General features: G+C 41.2%; 1 long non-coding RNA gene across 1 annotated transcript in view; it reads right to left on the reverse strand.

Moving 5' to 3' along the window:
• The window catches only part of LOC106738171 (uncharacterized), a 64,397-nt gene that overhangs the window by 45,546 nt on the left and 4,821 nt on the right, over positions 1–14,030 (reverse strand). Inside the window, exons 3-7 of the long non-coding RNA XR_009462126.1 lie at positions 13,088–13,237; positions 10,202–10,229; positions 2,771–2,891; positions 1,687–1,919; positions 1,249–1,393 (exon numbers count right to left, since the gene is read on the reverse strand). This is a non-coding gene — a long non-coding RNA (uncharacterized LOC106738171). The remainder of the gene's footprint in view (positions 1–1,248; positions 1,394–1,686; positions 1,920–2,770; positions 2,892–10,201; positions 10,230–13,087; positions 13,238–14,030) is intronic.

Genomic DNA, 14,030 nt, shown 5'->3' on the forward strand with positions numbered 1-14,030 from the left:
CCGGGTCTGAATGGACCTCCTTTAGCTTTCCAACAGTATAATGAAGACCAGCATCTGGACCGTTGACTATTTTATTTCACTCAAATTCTTTAATGATTGCTTTGTTGCTCAGGGTAACTGCACTGAAGTTTGCTTGGTTTCATTAAGGGCGTGTTGTGTGCTCTCAGCCTTCAAATTTAAATTAAATTTTGCATCAGTTAAGAGTTGGCCTTGAACATAGATAGTTTTTTCCATTTTCAAATCCAGGTTCTCTCCCAGCTGCTTCAAATAGCTTGTTTAAACTATGGATCAAAGTTTGTTGGTCTTGCTGAATATGTACTACACCAATTTCAGTGGACCGTCTTCCAAGAGCAAGATCAGGATTTGCCTTCATAAGTATTAGTCAAAGCTATGAGAACTCACTTTTTCTTATGCATATTTTTATCAATCATTTCCTTATATTAACACAGGAAGCAGCACAACAGTGAAAGGCTCCAATACAGCACAGTGGTTACCACTACACCAACTTAACATTGTTTTGCTTTTACCAGTTCCCAGAAGAAACCTCACATTTAGACCATGACTGCAAACTCTCACTAAAATCTAAGGATTTAAGCTATAGGTATTTACAGTTTTGTCAACAAATGCCACTGAAAATGTCTTTTACTTCCCCTGTTCCTAGAGCCTGATGTCTGAATAAATCTACCAAAACCAAACCTGAAGGTTCAAGTCCGTTCTTTTAGGCGTATTTTGCTGGTTTCTCTCTCACTAACTGTAGAGCCCCAATTTGAGCTGGAAATCTTCTACACCTTGCAGACATACATTATACACTGGATCAAGCCATCTAAAGTCAGTGCATACTCATGAATTGTCCTTAGTCTAAATTCTGCTCTCTCAACTGGCTGATACTAGTTAACAGGTTTTTTTCTTCCCTGTGTGTCTGGCTCTGTCTCTCACAGTTCCCGGTACAACCTACGCCATCACTTTAGGTGCTGAATAAGGCCTCACTGTTTCCCATCTGGATGCTGACTTTCCTCTCTTAAACAGTTTCCATTAAATGTTGTCTCCTTTTATTCCCCAAATTTAAACCTTTTTTATTATTTGAGTGCATTTATCTCCTATACAAATGGCACAGAGCGGTTTCACAAACAATTATAAGCATAATGATTTTCTGGATTTCAACACACTATTGGACACTGAAAACTTGGAACCTTTTCTCCATCTCGCAATGTGGCAATCTACTTTCTCTGCTTCGCATGCATATCTCACCAGGCATAGTCTTTCTGGTTTTGTTAACTGGTAGTCGTAAGAAATCTCGACACTGCATATTTATTTGCGGCTCAGGTTTGTTTTTTTTTTCTCATGATGTTCTTCAAACTTTTAACTTCATTCCTCTTTGGGTTGCCTCACACAGCTGCAAAGAAGAAATATCAGTTTTTTTAAAAGTCTGCTGTCAGAGGGATGTATCTGTATGCTAATTACTTCTTCAGTTTATTAGCACAAAATTTAAAGAGATATAGTCCCTTTTTATTATAAATGAGGGACCGGTTGTAAATTCATACAGCTCTGTTCTCGGAGCTAGACTTTTATTAGACTGTTGTAAACCCAAGTGGAGAGAGCCTTTCCCCAGTTGGCTTTCAAAGGCATTTCCAGATCCTTGAAGGTTCTTACTTTAAGTTAATCTGGGTTCTGAAAGTTTTATTCTACCTCAAAAATGGCATGTCCTCTGCTAAACATCAATTGCTGAGGCAGTGTCAAACTGTGTCAATAAAGTGTGGTATAAAGACATCAGCAGAGGAACAGAATGTCAGTCAAAAAAGCAGACATTGTCACTGCACAAGTGACACGAGAGATCTCCAGCACTCCAGTTTCACCACTTTTTACAGAAGAACTTCAGTAATCCAAATAATGGTAAGATATCAGGCAATCATCATGTTTTCCTGTGAAGACAGAACCTAATATTGGAAACTTTTAAAGGAGACAATATGAACATGTTCACAGTTAAGACAGTGACTGAAGAAATGGCACTAAGAAGATAACAATGTTGACACTGATGAGTTAAAAAAAAAAAAAAAAAAATCAGGGACCAGAGTATGCCAATTAAACTTAGGAATCTAAGAATAAACAGCAAATTCATGAAGAACTGTGTGATTCATAGCATAGTAGGCATTATGTCAAATAAAACCACAGAGTGAACCAAACTATTAATGAATTTAAGAGATAGCCAGACATGTTTATATAGGCAGACAGGGTTAGAGGATATATTGACAACACCGGGAGGTGTGTTGTAATAAACTTGAAGGGGGACAGGCTTGTTGGGCCAAGTGTCCCTTTCCCGTCCAGGAATTCCTTATGTCCTCATTAGCCTTTCACCTCTGGACAGCTGCAATACAAAAATCTGGCACATGTCTTAAGAAAATTGAGTTTCGTGTCCTTAATTTGGTCCCTAGCATACATTTATCCATATCACAAAACAATCATACAGTTTGGCACAACTGGAAGTGTCTGCTTAGGAAAGAGGCCCAAGCTGGAATGGCAAGGACTGCTGCAATTCAAATCTTAAGACCTCAGTAAATCTTGCTCAGCTCATGTCCACATCATGCCTGCATTGATTCAATCAATCATACTTACAAGACACTCTCTCAGGCTTCATCCTTTTTCTTCCTCCATACTCTCATAAGTAATATTTTAACTGTCACAGCATAATGCATGCCCCAATTTCTCCTCCAACTAACTCTACTGATTCAACCAAAGTTAAAAGAGGATGAATATTGAACAGTATATATTCAACCTTTTCCTCCATCTTCAATATGAAGGGTAAGCTTGAAGTCCCAGTTCATGAGCTTTAGACTCCATCCAGCAATCCTTAGTTAGATAAGTAATATAAAGTCAGAAGGGCTACGTTCCGTCTCCTGTAAATGATATAATGAAGTAAATATTAGCTGCAGGTTGAGTTACTGAGGATTGATACAGTGCACTGTAAGCATGAAAAAAATCAATCCCTAAATAATCTGGAGTCAGAAAGGAGCAGACCAATTCTAAATGCAACCAACATGGTGGGGTGGGGGATTAAAAAGAATTAGCAAAAGATTTTATATTTTTAAGATAAACAAGCTGCTGACCATTTTTTAAAGAACGAAACATGAAGAAAGAGTGTGAAGCAGAGATACATGCAAGATGACAACTCTAGGTCTTTGCAGAAGGATGAAGACTCTGCATCATCGTATTAGCAAGTGTTTGAAATCTTCATGATGATGCAGTGGAAGTGCTGGTGGATCTTACTGACTCCAAACAGAACATAAAACCAATTGGTTCCCTTTTGACCAAAGAAAAAGTGATTTGGCTAGAGATAACTCTAGGTCAGTGATTCTCAACAGGGTACTTCAGCAGCAGATCAGGGAGGGGACAGGCAGCACAGTGGAAGATTGATCAGGGAGGAAAAAGCAGAACAGCAGATTAGGCAGGGAGCACAGTAAGAAAGAAGAAAGCAGCCAACAGACTCGGCAAGGAGCAAAAACCAGAGCAACAAATCAAGCAGAGGAAGGGGATCAGAGTGGCACTTCCAGACAGCACAGGGCTAATTTGTGGCATGCATAATGGAAAGGTTGCCACCCTCCAACCCCCCCGCTTTCAAGAATGCCACCGGGCCAGTACTAGGTGTGCAAACACCTACACGATTCACAAGATAAACCCAGAGATTTTAAATAGGAATCCATAGTGTTGAAAACATTATGACTGGTTGTGGTCTTTCTGAGTTCTTTGCAACAGAAGAATTGCTCTAGTATTTTTCCGTAGTCAAGAAATGACTGAGAGCTAAGAGCTGGCATTTTCCCAGGAGTGCCTTGAGTCTTACAAGTTTGAGAACCACTGCTCTAGGCACTCTGAAACTTGGGCAGCAAGTGTAGGCAGTAGTGCATGTTGTGCTATTGCAAATGCTACAAATAAGGTCTAGCCACAGGAATGGGTGTTCAGAGTGTGTGTACAGATTCTGTACATGGCAGAGCTGGGGCTCCACCGACTTACTTTTTGCTTGCTGAAACAGTCATGTATTATTATAACAACATATTCTTCTATACTCTATAGCAGATTTGAGCACTTCAAGGAAAGGTGGAAAGGACTGAGGCACTCCTTCTACCTCTTATTAGACAAATATCTTAACAACTCCTAATATGTTAATTTTAAAAAGGCAATCTGGAGATTGTAGAATGCTTTTCTTTTGATCAAGTTGTTTGGTAGGTAAGGAGAATAAGATGTTGTATACTTGATACCTGAATATAACTCTCAGAAGTATCAGTACTTTGCGTGCATACTTGGATGAATGGGAGAGTTTAAAATGAAGGATAAGCTGGTCAGCTTTAGACAGCAGAAGCTGATTTGTAAGTAACAAAATCGTAAGATTTACTCTTTTTGATGCACTGCACTTTTATTAAAAGAAAATCCCCTGGAAACCACTGTAAATGGCATGAAACATATAATTAGACTTAGCTTTCCTCACATTCTGCTTATTTGAATATTCAATATAACTTAAATGGTGATTCCAGTAACAACTGGTTTCATAGAAATGCCTGATAATGAGAACAAATATTTATCATGTTTTCAGTCTCTACTCTGTGCACCTCCCTTCTCAGCTCCTAGTACCCAAAAGAAGCAGTCTTCTCCTCTGTAAAAATCAATATCATCTTCAACAACATACCACTCCCACCATTCATCTCACTAGCCAGGTCTTCATCCTCTAACACCAACCTCTGACGCTCTCTCAGATATCATATTTTCAGTAGAGAAAAGCATCACGTTCTTCAATCATATTCCTTCTTATGTTGCTTCTTACCTCCTAAACTCTATCCCATGAATTAAGCAGCAAGTAAACCTTCACTGCCCACTGATGCCCTACCTAATGTCAAAAGCTGCCATTGTTTCTTCTCAATATCTCTCTCTTTCTTCATCGCTCATCATAATCTCATCGACAGTCTGCCTTTTTTGGTACGATATTTTCATGAAAAAGAAAAAAAGGGTCTTTAAGTAAAAAGAAATGACTTTCTATAAAGCTAGTGTGAGTATTTAGTTCAGTATTGGTGAAAGATACTGAATAAACAGATGTGAAAGAAACATCCTGAGTTGCTGTATTAAATATGAGAGACTATCCATATGGCCAGTTCCACTATCTTTTTTTTTCAGTTTCTTCGTTTGGGAGAGTGGTGGAGGTTGCTCTCAAAGTCACAGCTCCTGGAGTCAGGGGACCATATAAGGACCTCATTTTTATTTTATTTTTTAAGAAAGCAATTTTTACTCCTTTCCACTGCAGGAAAAAACCTGAAAAATATTGTCTAAGTGCACCCCAAGACTGGAACATTGAGATACAAAAAAATTCAGCTTTATTTTGTCCTTATTGTTTAGCCGAGGTTGTGATTTCTGGCATGTCCACAATTTTAAAGGTGGTGTGTGGATTCTGGAGTGCTTCAGTTGCCCGTTCTTGCACCTCAGCATCTTCAGCCAAATGTGGTAGGCCGCCCTGCTGAAACAGGGGATTTAAAAGAAACAGACAATGGCAGTCTCCTACCTTAACACCATCCTTCGGCCACACAAGCCCCTTGGCCAATCAGAAGAAAGTGCTCTCAACACAAATGCTACATAGGGCAGTCAAAAATAGCCTTACTTGGGCTGCCAAGCAAATTCTAGCAATAGAGAATGTGCCAGAGATGAGGCTGGGGCAAGGAGAGATGTATTAGGGCGCGATCATAGTGTAGGGTGCTAGTGCCTGACCAGCACTACCACAACTTGAAGCATCTGCCTAAATTATACTGGAGGCTAACCACCAGAATAAGATCAGGAAAGTAAAAGCTATCTTTAGTCGTTTTTTCCTTGGGATGAGTCTGGCTGGAGATGAAGCATACGACGTCTATATTCCTTTACACCTATGTTTCACCTCACTCACATTTCCACGCTGGCCAAAACAAAGAGAAATACATCAACATCCGAGCTATCAATGGAATCAAGTCTAAATTTTTTTAAAAGAATAAAAATAGTCATTTTCATAGGGTTTCTGGTTGAAGGATGCTTGTCAGAGTGCAAGAAAAAAGGAGCAGTTGTTCTGACACAGCAGTTTTGACATTCTTGTCAGTGATTTAAAGCAAGAGAGTTGATGTGCATTAAAAGCAGTGGTAAGGTTGGAAAATAGTTTGGATGATGCATGCAGCAATGTTTAAGTGATATACCCAGCAGTGTTGGTCTGAGTGTACATAAACAGAACAGTATTTCTGTGTTCAAATGATAATTGTAAAAATAATGGCATCTTTAAACACACAAGATCACGCCCTCCTCCCCCCCCCTCCCCTATGGAATAAAGGGCACAGAGAGACCGATTATTTCTGGAGAAACAGTCTTATAGCAAACATTGAGAGCTAGAGTGAGAAGGAGAATTAAGCAAAAATTTTCCTAAAAAAAGACAGTTTTCTTAGAGCTCTAACGGCCCAGTGTCTGAATAAGACTTGGGCTTTGGAGAAGGGCCGTCGGGCTGAGTCTCAGTACAGAGACAAACTTCAGGTAACATTGGTAAGTTCAGGGAAACAAGCATAAGAACTGGCAAGGCTTCTATTAACACCCAGGCCAAGAGAATGTGCCTACCATTTTGAATACAGATGTGCAACTAAAAAGTCTTTTAGACCTTTGATGCTCAAGTAGTGCTTTGTAGCTGGGAGGACTGTTCTCTTTGGTGGAATGTGCATCTAAATAGAGTTATCCTTCCCTTTCTCAGAATATTAGATGGTGATGGAAACTTTTCATCATGACAATTTTGGAGAAAAAGGGCATTTCTACAAAAATTAAAAATTTCATTTTTCAAGTATTGTGGTTTTTCATTGAAGGGCAAGGCTGTATCCCCAAACCTACCACCTATGCTAGTGAGGGATGTAGGCATCTGGTGGACAAGGACCAGAAGTCGCACCTGGGCTCTTATAGTCCAAAAAGAGGATCAGGCCCAGAGCAGAACAGGGGTAGCAAGCCACTTCAAACTAGATTCCCAGAAGCGTGGTTTAGTCAAGACCTCACTTACTCTACAGTTCTGCAGCCACAGAATTTGTCTTGCTCAAAACTGAACTCCAGAATCTCAGACTTCATTCTTTTAAATGAGTTTTCTAGCCCTCAACTCATAAGTGCAGGGAGAAAAAAACAACTTGCGTAATATAAAGAATCAAAGTCTCCCTGGGTGGGTCTACATTTGAAAATAATTTGACACAATAAACTCCAGCATAGTTCATGCCAGAGTTTATTGCTCCTGGGCACAGCATTTACATGTGCACCTAGGACCACAGCACGTTGAGCCAGGGCAAAGCAGCCCTCGCTGGTAGGGGGCCCCATGGCTCAACGTGCTGCAGAGGAGCTGGCTAGAGCACAGGGGTGCTACAGCGTGCGCTAGCCAGCATGCATTGCGGAGGAGTAAATACCTACGCCATTGGATAGTACTTGTGTTGGGCAGCACTATCCTACAGTGGAGTTAATTAGTTTACTCCAACCTAATAGCACCGTACGTGTAGACTCTGACACTTTACTGCAAAGCTAATAAGTCAGCTCCGCAGTAAACGTCTCGAGTAGACGCACCCCCTGAATCCAACTCTAATGCTTAACTTCTCAGAGGTTCTTAGGCTCTCAATAGCCTACATCCATCAATTGGGTGCAAATTACATCCTCAAACCCACTATTAAACTGTTGTCTAGCACCTTAGGCATCTACATTTCTACTGGTGGATGAAAAGCCACTTAAATGCTCGCACTACTCCACAACCTTAGTTCAAACTGCAACCACAGAAGTCTCAAGCTGAGAGTATATCTCAGACACAAGCCAGTGTGCCATATGGGTTCATGTTCCAGAAGGTAGAGCACTGCCCTGAGGATATGGGTTCAAATCCCTGCTGCAAATATGTAAAGCAGGGCTTTAAGCCCAGGTCTCCCACTCCTCAGGAAAATGCCAAGTGCTCTAAACTAGCAGTATTCTGGGATGGGACTAGATCTCTTGTTTTTCACAAGCGGAAAACCCTGGCTTAGTCTCCTAGCTTCTAGACAGGGTCTACCGTTTAAGAATGAGGAGCAGGTAGCACCTGCCTCACCAGGAATCAGTTCCTATCTCTGATCAAATCCCAGATTTCTCTCTTAATTTCACTCCTGCCTAATTTAGGTGCTTCCTGGTCATGTTGTTTCTGAGGTGCCAAATTTACTCCATGCATTGTATGGAGAGTTTGGACATCTAACTAAGGGCTGAGGATTCCACTAAGGAAGGAGCCTAGGAACGTGGTGTTGCAAATTCTGAATACCTTTAAGGATCTAGCCCAGAAGTGCTTCCTTTTGGGAAACGAGATAATGAAAAAGTGGCCCAGTCTAGCTTCAGCTTTTGTTTTCAGTTGGTAAAATCAGCTTTACTCAGCTCCAGGGAGACTATTTAAACCTCCTTGTAGCTTCAGGACACCTGCAATTCCTAAAAGAGGAAAGTCTAAATCATAATGATTTTAATGCAAATAGCTGTGACTTCGAAAGCCAAAGCAAATGGAAGTTCTTGGCACAGAACTCAAAGGTTGCCCCTTCCTGCTGCAAGTCTTGCTCAAGTTTACCACTCTGCTATTACAAATTCAAACCCCAGCAAAAAAATCTGTTATCACTAAGCATATGCAACTGCTAAACATCCCATTCAATATAACTTCAGCCTGTTCTGAGAACTACATTTGTTTCTTTATACAGTATCTCTGTCAGATATTACCAGTAAGATTACCACAGTCTATATAATATATTTCCACCATAAAAATTATTATATAGACAATTGTACTTTTTACTGCAAAGTAGGAAAAAATAATGTCTTTAAGTTTCACTCTCCAGATGTTTCAAAGGAAATGTTACATCTCCTTTATAATCTTTACAGTTGCTTAGGGTCATTTCTATCATGCAATATATCCCACCACTTTCATTTTGATGTAATTTCTTCAACCTACAATTTATAAAATACTATTACATCTATTTAAGGAATGATGCTTGAGAAATATCAAGTATCACAACTAGAAACCAACATTCCATACTTAAAATCCCTGCTATGCCTGCATCTGAGCATTATATTTAAATGCAACACTAAATACTATTTTTTTTAATTCTTTCTTGACCACAGTAATCAATAAGATAAATTCAAAGAGGGTATAAGCAGATGCTGTGTCCATAGAAATCTAAGTCATACATAAACAGGGAGGTGAGGGGGGTGCTTTAATTAGCGAGCCGAACTAATTAAAAGCACCCAATTGTCATGTGCATCAGCATCCCCACACTAAAAAAATGGTGGCGGGACACTTTGAATTAAAGCTTAGTCAATGAGCTTCAGTTCAAAGTGCCCCTTCGCCATTTTTCAGGGCGGGGACACTAATACATGTGACATTGGAGGCTGGTGGAGCGCATTAATTTCCATGCTCCAGCAAAGTCAATTAATCAAGTCTGCTCCAATGTACTGAATTTACACCCTGCATGTGTGCAAGTGCCCATAGATACTGTAATAATGAAAGGTCAAAGAGAGACAACCTGGCCCTTTTATTCTTTTTTAAATCTCGTTGGTACTTGTTTTGACTTGCTGCTCCTTCCTCCTTTCTGTTCCCTGTGAGGGTGAACTGTGTTCCTTTTACATACCAACTGAAAGCCAGGGCACTACACATTACACAACACCATCATTTGCACCTATTTTTTAAACAACTTACAACTGATATATAGCTTATGCCATTGCTCATATAACTGCTAATTATAGACTGGGATTTTTTCTTAAAGCTTACAGTTTATGCCTGTAAAAATACAGCAATTAATGATATCATCTATTCCTTCTAGATATGTTCTTGAGACAATGAAAATAAAAGCAACATGTTGATGTTTTAAACACCTCAAATTAAAAGTAGGTTTGGTCTTGTTATTAAAAAATCATACAAGCAACAAACAGAACATTGCTTTTTCCTCTATGGTTTCCTCAGTCAAATAATCTGTGAATGTCAGGCAATAGAAAGTAAGGCATACATTGCGGCAAATATTACCACTGTGCTTAAGACAGTGTAGCCTAAATGTATTCTTATCAACCAGGCATGTGCTTTTCTATAAGCATATATATGGCATGTGCAGAATGTTGACAGCTTCGTATCTAGATAGAAACTTACATTTCAATACGGGCACTTTCACAACTGCAAACAGAAAAAGTTTTACATTAGGATGTTACTTACTTCGTGTCTTTGTCCTGGGAGAATGCAACTAACAAAAAAAAAGAAAACACATTTAAAGTCAGACATTAGATATGCAAATATGTGTTCAGATCAGAGATACGAAAATTATTCAAATGATTAATTATTCATCATAAAAATGTCAATTAATAATTCTGAAGCATAATAGGCATCTTTCTAATGCATCTTTATTTTCAGGCCTAAACACTGTTGAATCTGTGTTCAATAGCATTCTAACAAGTTTTTAAAAATTTAACAAAGTAAACAACAAACTATACACAAAAGTGAGCAGCGAATTTTAATAACCACCAACTCAGCCAAGAAATGTGCCCAAAGTTCAGCATCAATCCCACAAGAGTAGAAAGAACAACTACAGCTCATTATGCCAGACAACAAATCCTAAGCAAGCATCCTCACCCACCTACCTAAAATTACATCATCCCACTCTCAAAGTCACTGTCTCTTCCTTATTTAGCAAGAGGAGCAGTTTGTATCCTGCAAAAGGTTGAAAGCTGATTCTTCTCTATGGAGAGTCAGATATTGCAAGCATAAGTTAAGCAATGCTAAGCTAGCGCACAAGTGATTTTATAAATGATAAAATTAACGAAAACATATGAGAAAGGTTTGCCTTCTACATGGAAAAACTCACAGCAGATCAAGTATTATAGGGATCAGCATGTTAGAAATGCCTACAGATAGCAACCTTAAATAAAGGCAGGCAACTCTTGCCTTTGGCTCAGATCCTACCCAGCAGACGGGCCTAAAAGTTGTGATTGCTAATTGCAGAAGTTTCTTCTGAAGTACCCCAGCAGCAAATAGGAGACTATTCTCCAAAACCCCTGCTGCAGAAAAGGGAAAAGAGGTTTGGCTCTCTAAGCTGGAACCCACACAGCTTTGGGATTTGCATGAAGGAAGGGGGACCCACTTGAGGCCTCAGAAGGTTGTACAACTTCCTACTCATCTCCTCACCGGAGAAACCACTCCAAAATGGCTCCTTTCCTCGTCCCCTTAGTCCCACAGGTGGCTGCACAAAAAGCCCCAGTCCTCTCACTTGGGGGGACCTACCATAGCCTGATCAGCTGAGATTTCTGCTTGAAAATAAACTGGGACCTAAGGGGATCTCACAGTTTCCAGCAGCATTGCCCCATTGTATTCCTCTCTCCACTTCTGCCCTCCAGTGCTCAGCAGTAACCCAGTTCTACAGTGAGGGATGACAGCAGATGGAAGGGAAGCTAAATGTTCACGTTTGGCCACTAATTCAGTACATCATGTTTAGTTCCCCATATTCAGACCCTGTCCAGACTACAGGGGGAAAATCCACATTTTAAAGGCATCGGCTAATAAGTTTTTAATCACTGGTGCAGTAAAGGCTTAACACCTTTCAAGAACATATAAGATATGCCCCTGGGGTCCTCCACGACCAGGGCTTTTTCGAAATCTAACTAGTGTTCTTTAAAACATGTTCCCCTGTTTTAAAATGCTAGCTATTTTTCCTCAGTCCACAGGTGGCCTGGAAGAGCTAATTACGCATGGAGGTGCTTGATTACAGGCATCTTAATATGCAAATTGTCCCTCTAATTCCCCTCCCCTTATTTTCCAAACAGCCATAAAGTTTGCACAACAAGCCAACCGATAGGGATGCGTATGCAGCAACAGCAGAGATCACACCTTTGCTACTTGTGACTAAAACTAAATTCACGAGATGAAAATGAAAACCCCTTGACAGTAGCACAAATGAAATCCTCTCTGCAGCCCAGCATATCCATCCTGGGGTGGGTCACAGAGAATTAAAGGCAAAAAAAAAAAGAGAGAGTCTTGCTTTCCAAATGACTTGTCCTTTGTTGCTGCAAAAAGCGAGAGAGATTCTCCTGCCATCCTCTGCCTCAAGTTTCTCATAAAGACATTATTGATAAAAATTTCAGAATAAGGCAAAAGTCCTCCAGGGCCTAGCTAACCCACATGCTACTGAATCTCCCTAAAATGAACCCGGGTGCTAAGTGATCCCCAGCACCCATCCCAGCCCTGCTGACAAGAGCGGAGCGGAGCAAACTCATCCCCTTCCCGCTACCCGTGCCCCTCCACCCCGATGGGCTCTGCCACAGCTCTTCTGGGCGATCCCCACTCCCAGCCTCTTTCACATGCTAATGAGCCCTTAGCAACACCTCGGCTGCGAGGCTTGCGATTGCATGTGGCCAATAGCCCCTTGCTCCCAGCCCCTGCGACCCCACAAACCGGAAGCGGGGGGACGAGCTCACGTGATTAGAAAGTAGGTGGTGGAGGAGGGAAGCCCCCCGGGCAGGGGCGGGGCAGGGGTCTGTGTCTCACGTGTGATGGATGCAATTGACAAAGGGGGAAGCAGCGGGGAGAAGGCGGCAGCAGCCCCGCTTTGCATCAGGAGCAGCCTGCTGGCCCCGAAGTTTCCTCTCCCGGGAAAGTGGTGGGGAGGGACCTGGCCCCCAAAGAGCCGGCCTGAAGCCGGGTCTGATCCCCCAGCCCCGGCCGCCCTGTGCCCAGGCGGAGCCGCGCCTTGCAAAGGGGGGCTCGGGCTGTGCTTGGTCCTGATGCTGGGGGAGAAAGCCTCTTTGCCAAGTTGCAAATGGAGCAAAGGAGACTTTAGCTGGGAGGGAGTCGGGGGTGGGGGTTAATCTAATTGCAATCTGCGTTCAGCACTTGTGACAGAGTCAGAGGGCTTCCTTGCCAGCAACACCCCAATAAAGGCAGTATCTATAGACTATCATTATTGCCATATTTTAAAGCAGCAGCCCGCCCATTATTAGTTCAGTGCAGGGCAGGAAATCATCGCATGGGCTAAGGTTAAATTCCAGCTCAGAAAGGCTTGAGTGATTGCTAAATGTTTGTGTCTTGTGGCCAAAATAAAGAAATAATTACCCTTCTACACCACGCTAAAATAATGTCTGAGAGAGGCTGAAGTGCTGTGCCAGTCCAGCGAAGATCAGAGCATTTTATCTGGAGGATGCATCTCTGCTGGGGTGCTTTTAAGAGTTGCAGAAATTGTCAGCTTGAAGGGTGAAGGAGAGCCTACAAAATTATGAATAGAGATTATTTGACAATACAAAAGTATTCCCTAAAGCCCAGGAGCATCGTCCTACGGTCTGATTGCCCTCTGTGCTCCTTTCAAAGCTTCTTTTAAATAGAAATAGATACACAGACACACACACACACACACACACATATATGTTTAATTATAAAACATCGATCGCAGTATTACTGCAGGTTAGGCTGCATCCTCTCTTAATCCTCCTACCGACCCTCCTATTTTATAATCTGGAAGTGCATGAATAATATGTAAGGCGTTTGTAATGGGATTAATTTATTTTAAGAACTTGTTTTCCATACAGAACGTGGGTGACTGGAAATCGGACGACTCAGTAATTGGCATTCACTTGTTTTTTTATCATATGCATCTAAATTCAGTTTAGCTCTTTAAGAAATTGCCAGCCTGCCCTTGATTTATAGGCAGTGTCTTGTGGATCTGAGAGGATCTAATTCAAATTAATAATACTTTGAATCTGATTTCAGGATATTTGCCCAGTGCCATATATTTCATTAAGATATTATCGCTTTCCTATATAGCTCTGTATCTCTGCCTTGATCTAGCTGTAGGTATAGCAAGATACAGCTAGATCGCACATATTGCAGGAAAATAATTTTGACATTCAGTACAGAGTTGTGCCAAAAGTTTGAACACAAGTCGTCCAGCTCCCTCTTCTCCACCACCACCACCACCCCCCAGGAGGGCAACAGACCCTTTCCTCTCACTAGCCTAATTACTGAGTTCGTTTATATCAGTTCATCAGAGTTTTAAATGAAT

Source organism: Alligator mississippiensis, chromosome 4 (assembly GCF_030867095.1).
Source record: "Alligator mississippiensis isolate rAllMis1 chromosome 4, rAllMis1, whole genome shotgun sequence".
NCBI classification, from domain to species: domain Eukaryota; kingdom Metazoa; phylum Chordata; order Crocodylia; family Alligatoridae; genus Alligator; species Alligator mississippiensis.